Source organism: Chelonoidis abingdonii, chromosome 17, assembly GCF_003597395.2.
Source record: "Chelonoidis abingdonii isolate Lonesome George chromosome 17, CheloAbing_2.0, whole genome shotgun sequence".
NCBI classification, from domain to species: Eukaryota; Metazoa; Chordata; order Testudines; family Testudinidae; genus Chelonoidis; species Chelonoidis abingdonii.
In genome coordinates this window covers 31,235,879-31,243,133 of record NC_133785.1, presented here as the reverse complement: position 1 = coordinate 31,243,133, position 7,255 = coordinate 31,235,879, and the positions used below count along the sequence as shown (strand labels likewise).

Below are 7,255 nucleotides of genomic sequence, written 5' to 3'. Positions count from 1 at the left end.
CACCAACAAGGCCTGGGCTGCTGGCAGACCCCTGCCCCTTCCCTCTTCTGGCTTGTTGGTTTCTCTGCTTTAGTCTCCTCTGGAACCTCCCTCTGGAAACTCCCACTGAAACTCCCCTGTTAGCAGTCCTGTTCGCTGGATGTCCACGTATTGCAGCATAAGCTCTTCTTTATAAGCACGCCGTAAAGCATGAGGGGCTCTGATGTATCCCAGTCAGGGCCATCTCCAGGGGTTTTGCCGCCCCAAGCAGCCAAAAAAAAAAGCTGCAAACGCGATTTGTGGCAATTCAGCGGGAGGTCCTTCACTCTCAATGGGAGTGAGAGACCCTCCGCCGAACTGCCACTGAATACCTGAAAGTGTCACCCCGCTCCAGAGTGGCTGCCCCAAGGACTTGCTTAATAAGCTGGTGCCTGGAGCCGGCCCTGATCCTAGTGTGCAAAGTTTTTTTTTGTTATGCATCAGGCCAATTTAAAAATCAAACCAAAAGGAGAAACAAAACAGCTATATTCCTTGGACCGTGAGCTTATCAGGGCAGGGTCTGTCCCTTCTCGAATGTCTGAAAAATACCTAAGACATCCTAGGCACCCCTTAAGCAAACAATAATAATAGCCACATTCCAAGGAAGGCACACCGTGTTGCTGACATAAACCACAGGAACAGCCATAGATTGCAATATTTGCTTGAACTCCATGAATTTCATACTGCCTGAACTGATTTTTTTTTTTTGGCAACAAAGAGCTAAAGAGCACATTATCCATAAATCTATTTTAATTTGAAACAGAAGAGAATGTGTCGGGATTTTTTTCTTAACATGTATTTTTAAAAATAAATAAATAAAAATAGTTCTAATTCTTTGATACATTTAATCATTCTGTAAAATTCTAAATTTAAATGAAATCATTTTATATTTAAAGAAGGTCAAGAGAACAGCACTGACATCACAGCGAACGGCAGCCATCACTTAACGGTTACATCAGTGTTGCTTGTTGCTATGGTGCTTAACCGACTACTAATTTCTGAAAGAAGGTGATTATAAAGCAGCCATATGAAACTCAGTCAGATGACACCACTTCAATACCAAACACTGACATGTGTTACTCCTGTCTTCTGCAAGTTAATTTTATGAATCACTACTTTTGTGATGTTAATATTCCTTTCTAACTTTAAACTTACAGAACTCAACAAGAAGAAAGGCAAGGAGTTAAGGTAGAAATAAAGGATTTTCATATTGTTTTTAAAAAAGAATGCTTTCAGGGGGCTGCTTTTGTTGTTTTGGTTTGGTTTTGCTATGCCCCAAAAGACCAAAAAGCATGTATTTTAAGGGTTACAAAGGTAAAGAGCAGTAACCAGATTAAGAGCCAAATTCTGCTCTTACACTATTGTGTTAGCCCAAATCAAAGCAGACATAATGCCAATTTGACCATCCCTTGGGATTCATCTTATGTAATGGAGTCTTCAGCTGGCTAGGAGACTGAAGCAACTCTGACACCACTCAGTGGGGAGGAGTGGGGCATCTTTGAGAGAAAGAGGTTATGACATGATTCCCAGCTGCAAGGAGAACCAGATGGATAATAGACAGCCAACATAAATTGTAGAAGATTGCTCTCATTTAGACCAAGGACAAGATTGGTGGGCAAATGGCCCCAGAGGCAGCTGGGTGTGAGCCAAAAGGGCCACCTTTGTGCTTCAACTGAGGGTCTAACCCATTGGTTTAGCTGGAGATGAACACAGTTTAAGTTAGGGCAGAATATGGTTAGAAAACTTTGTTAGAGCCCAGTCCTACAGTCCTTACTCACACAAGTATTCCCATTTAAACCCAGGGGCTACTCCCGCAAGTAAGGAATATTCATGGGTTTTGCAGATTGGGCCCATATATAGACAGGTCAGTCTATACAAACTAAGTGCAAAATGGTAATTGTATTTACCTACTTTAGTTGCTTCTGCAAAGCAATCTTCAGTTACAGCCACCCAAAAAGGTCACTCTTCTTACCCTGGAGACAAAGAGGATACCACAATGTCATTGGCAGATCAGTGCTGGCGACAACATCTGAAGCATTTTCATTGTTACCACATTAGCAAGTACAAACATAAATAAAACAACAAATGAATTCAATTGTGTTTAATGGTGAATGACTTTCAGAGAGAGTTAATAAAAACAATAAAGTCACAGGACTGCTGCTTATCAGTACCAGCCAGCGTGAGGCTCTTCGGTTCAACAAGAACAATGTGGTGTTTGGGGGGAGGGAAGGGAGGAGAAGAAAAAAAAAATCCCTGAAGATGAGACATCTTTGTTCTCTACCATAAACTTTCTTAATCTTGATGTCTATCAATTTAGTTTCACTTTGAATAATATATGACTCACGTCCTTTGTTTCAGAACCCAGACTTGCTTGAATAAGTCTCTGCTTAGTTAATTTTTTGTGTGTGTTTGTAACCCCTGTAATTCTATTTATGTTCTCTCTCTCCTCCCCTCCCCTTTCCAAATGATACAGTCCCGGAGCAGATGCAACTCTCATGCTTAATTCAGAAAGTATTTTACTTGTATTTGGGGTGTTTGTGTCCTCTTTTTACATGAAGTGCAGAGGGTTAAGAAGAAAAATGGGTGTCAGTAAAAAAACAGAGGAGAAAGGAAGAATAACAGCAAGTGTGTTACCACGTATATCGCTGCATCTTGTGTACTCTCTCTTATGCAAAACACTATGTAATCCTTTAAGAAACATGACAATCTGCCACTTTCTGTTCATGTAATTGAGATGAACATATGGTACAAGAGAAAAGAAAAACATTTGTTTATTAATTTAGATCAAGTTACTAACAGTGTTTAGAATTAATTCCATGTCAATTGACCAAAAGCGTTAATAGAATAAAACTCACATAATTTCACTGAAATGTTGATTTTCTAAACAGTGTGCCGAAGAACACACTATCTAACATGTTAATTCAGTAGAGACAGACAAATATGCAAGCATTTGCTGATCTAGACAGTAAAACATGAAACAAACTCAATGAAATTTTGGGGTGTGAAATAATAAGGCTGCACAAAACTTTGTTTCACAACATTCACACGGTAAAGGTGGGGTCTTTTTGGAGTGTTTGTGAAACTGATCAACTGACAGAGTATGCCATTTCTAGGATTTGGGCAGCTTTTTGCCATCCATTTCACTCTGGGGTAAAAATCAGAATTCTCACAAAAGCCTTTCAGAAGGAAATTCACTTATTTACCATTTATTTTCAAAGACAGAATTTTCATAATTACATGTCACCTTTTCACCTCTGAAAAAATGACATTTTTAGTACGACAAAAATGTTTAAAATCAAGATGAAAATGGAAAGTATTGTATTTTGATTTTCTGCTAATTTGCAAACATTTGAAGATTTTTTAATACACATCTAATGAAAAGTTTTACATAGTTCTAATAATAAAATATTGGAGACTAATGTTCAAGACCTATAAGTCCTTGCAGACAGTCCCATTGGCTTCAATGGGATTACTTCTGTAAGTAAAGATTTTCTAGACTGAGGCCTGAAAAGACAGGCACAATAATATAATAATAGTATAATAGGCAGGTCTCACTTTCACTACACCATGTAAAACATCAAAACCTTGCAAGTAAAATACATGAACGCTGGCGTATTATTTACTGTTAGAGTCACAGCAATAAAGGTTTTTATTCCACTTTGCTGTAGATGTGATCTTGGATCTAGGGTGACCACATAGAAAATGTGAACAATCAGGATGGGGCAGGGGTAATAGGCGCCTTTATAAGAAAAAGCCCCAAATATCAGGACTGTCCCTATAAAACCAGGACATCTGGTCACCCTATCTTGATGAGGGCCTTTAAATCTATTATCATCTTTATCAGTTCTATTGTATCTATTTTCTGGACAGTTCAGGCAAACCTATGGTATTGCACTTTGCAACACAGACTCAATTTGCAGGACACAAGTAGATCATATTAAAATTGAATTTTAAAAAAAACAAAATAGCTGAACATGACTACTTCAAATAAAATTCACTCTTGGTAATGTCTCAAATCCCATATAACATTTGCCTATTTTTCTAAACACCTGTGGAGCATATTCAGTACACATGCTACAAAAAAAACCCCGAACAATCCCAAACTAGTGTTTGCTCAAGGGAGGCGAGCATGGTCTAGCAACTTGAACACAGGGCTGGAAGCAAAGATGATTATTTCAGTTCTATTAGGGAATCACTCACTGACTGGGTATGTGATCTTGGGCTTAGGTCTACATTTTCCAAAAAACACAAAAGTTTGAGCTGCCTGAGAACCCCAAAATTTTGACATGCAACTTTAGGCCCTTATCCTGCAAACATCTGTACACATGAGTAACTTTATGTATGCAGGTAGTCTCATTGACTTTAATGGCACTGCAGACATGAGAAAAGTTACTAACAAGTGTAAGTATTTGCAGGACGGGAATTTTAGTAGACATGATTGAAATGTTTGGCCTTAACCACTCTATCTCTCAGTTTATCCACCAGTGAGACGGGGATAATGCAGGAAATGCCCATCTTTGCAATGCACTTGGAGATTTTTGGCTAAAAGACATTTTTACTGTAATTTGTTAAAGCAGGACTGTTTGGGGGAGCAGACTGTCATTTAAAAAAAAAAAAAAAAAATGCCGGCAATGATTCTAAATGGATTAAGTGCCTGATCCAATGCATATTGCTGTCAGCGGAAAGACTCCCATTGATTTCAGCGGGACTTGGATCAGGTTCTGAGTAGTCACACTGGCCCCAAGTCTGCTCCCATCAAAGTCAAAATAAGCTTTGCCGTTGAGCTCACAGTAGGATTGTTCCCTATTAGCTTTGTCCTGCATCCTTTACTCACGCAGGTAGTTTCATCAGTGGGACTAATCGTATCCGTAAGAGCGAGTTGTGAGAGTGCCGCAGGATGGGGTCCAAATTGTGAGTGATGATTGTAAAGCCATATTCAATCAATAATATAAATCAGACAATGAAATCGAGGGGTCTGGGAAGGAAGATTGTACTAATTAAACAGTAGTACTTTATAGTACTAGAGCATGTGTGGCATTGTACAGAAGCCAAAAATGTGATGAACAAAGTTCTTCCTCCCACACATACTGACTCCCTTGAGTAATTTTACACAGGTGAGTAGTATCTCAATGAGACTTTCACTTGCAGAAAGTTGCTTACGGGCATAAGTGTTTGCAGGATCGGGATCAACATCCCTGCCTTGAAGAGCCTACAAGGGATAAACATGATTAGAAACCAAAACCTCTGGGGATAATCTCAATTTCAATACCTAGAAAGCAGTCTCTCTTTTTAAGACAGTTTCAGAAATTTGATTTAGTATTTATTGATGGGATTGTTTTTTTGTTAGCGACAACTTTAGTTTCACAACTGAACATTTCTGTTTTAATTATTTACTGCAAGGCTTCCTAGGAGCACTGAAATATAAAAACCTCAGAACCACAATTGGTATTTTTTTTTTAAATTGTGAGATCCAATAATGGAATAATACAGACTATTTTTGTCCTTCAAATCTAACCAAGTTATAGTTAAGTCTAGACAAGCAGGCTGATATTTGCCTTCATTATCTATTATCTTTATGATTTTATTTTGTTTTGGAGTGTGGGAGGAGCTTAGTTTGAAAAAAATTAAGGGCTGCAAAGAAGTCAAAAATAAATTAATTTTATTTATAGTTCAACTTTTTTTTTTTTAATTTAGAGAATCTGATGTGCATAATGATTCTGCTAAACAATGACTAGTAAAGAGGTGCTCATAGGCCTTCATCAGAAATGGCCTCTTAAACCAGAGCCAAAGTCTGAAAACCTAAAAAATTTAAAAAACTGAATAACTACAAGTGCTTCCACAATAGTTATCAGGATGGTGATTTTTTTTTTTAATCGTGCAATATATATTGACGGTCATGTGATACTGTAGGCACCATATTCTGACCCAAGTGTCATTATTACCTATTTGGAAAGTGAAATGATGGTGGAAACACAAAGTGTGTGTAAGACAGGGTGCATTTATTCACCTGGTCTTTGAAGAAGCGTGGATGGATTGTGCCACAGGCAAATGTATAGCGTTTGTATTTGCTGATGTGCTGCTGTTTGGTGGATAAAGTGAGCTGCTCATATTGCACTTTAATTTTTAATATTTTGCTGGATGCTCAAAGCCCAGGTATGGGCACTTTTTATTTTTTCTAAACTGAAATAAAATAAATATCATGAGGATAAAGCTAAGCACTGAAAATTTCCTCCATTTAAAATAATATTATTAAATTTCATTTCTTATCAAATGTTGGAAAAGAAACACTCAGGTTTGACCAACACCCCTATACTAATTGCAATTCATGTAATTTTTTTTAATAAACTATCATACACAATACAAGTACAGCTAACAGGCAAGTTACGTACACATTGCTTACAGTACACAATTTGAACTATGGTCATCAGTCTAGCATCTTTCACTGATAGACTGGTTATTTGACTCATATAAATTACTTAGCATAAGAGAACTACTAGCCCTTGTTGCTTTCTTCAGACTTAAGGACCATAACATGTTCCCAGAAAGTATCAAACCTGTCAAATGTCCAATCAAATGATAAGAGAACATCTTACAGAATGTTAAGAGAGCAAAATGATCAAATCTTACAGTGCATTTTAGCCTTGCAACCTCTTTACGGTTTCTTAAAATGACTCTCCATACATTAGTTAATGCCAATCTTAACCATTTTGAGCCTGTGTTATGTCTCATCTTGAAACCTGACCTCACATATAACTGAAGTAGTAACATGAAAGATTCCTCCCCAACCATTGTGGAACAGCCACTGAATCTGTAGTCTTACAGTGCTACTCTGGAAACATTTAAAGACAAAAAAGTGTTACTTTCAGTACCCACAACTGTGAAGTCTACTTTTCAAAACTACATACTTCTGAACCAAAAACTACACAATTCCGAACACACTTCCACAAATCATTTTGCAACTTGTGTGCTACTGATTATTTTATTTACTCATTTTTGGTTTAACAGAAACTAACCTTCTAGCTTTCTTGGCTTCAAATATAATATACATATCCCCATTTTACAAATGCTCCACTGCGTGATATTTTGCTCTTTGCGGTGTCCATTCTTTTGAACCGCCTGTGCTAGTATCTTTCAGATCTTGTGAACTTACATTTTGAATCTTTTTTCATGTGAGACAGATAGCACTAGTCTAAACTGTTCTCCCTCCCTCTCTCATATGTAAAAGTCTTCAGCCTGC

At 37.6% G+C, this 7,255-nt stretch overlaps 1 protein-coding gene across 14 annotated transcripts in view; it reads right to left on the bottom strand.

Moving 5' to 3' along the window:
- The window catches only part of FOXP1 (forkhead box P1), a 523,713-nt gene that overhangs the window by 301,538 nt on the left and 214,920 nt on the right, over positions 1-7,255 (bottom strand). For 11 of the 14 annotated variants that reach the window (XM_075073241.1, XM_075073248.1, XM_075073251.1 and 8 more), the window contains one exon: positions 1,930-1,991. The gene's annotated coding sequence lies outside the window, so the exon portion shown is untranslated. Of the gene's footprint in view, positions 1-631; positions 702-1,925; positions 1,992-7,255 lie in introns of all 14 variants that reach the window. The other 3 variants (XM_075073242.1, XM_075073252.1, XM_075073243.1) reach the window with 2 other exon arrangements.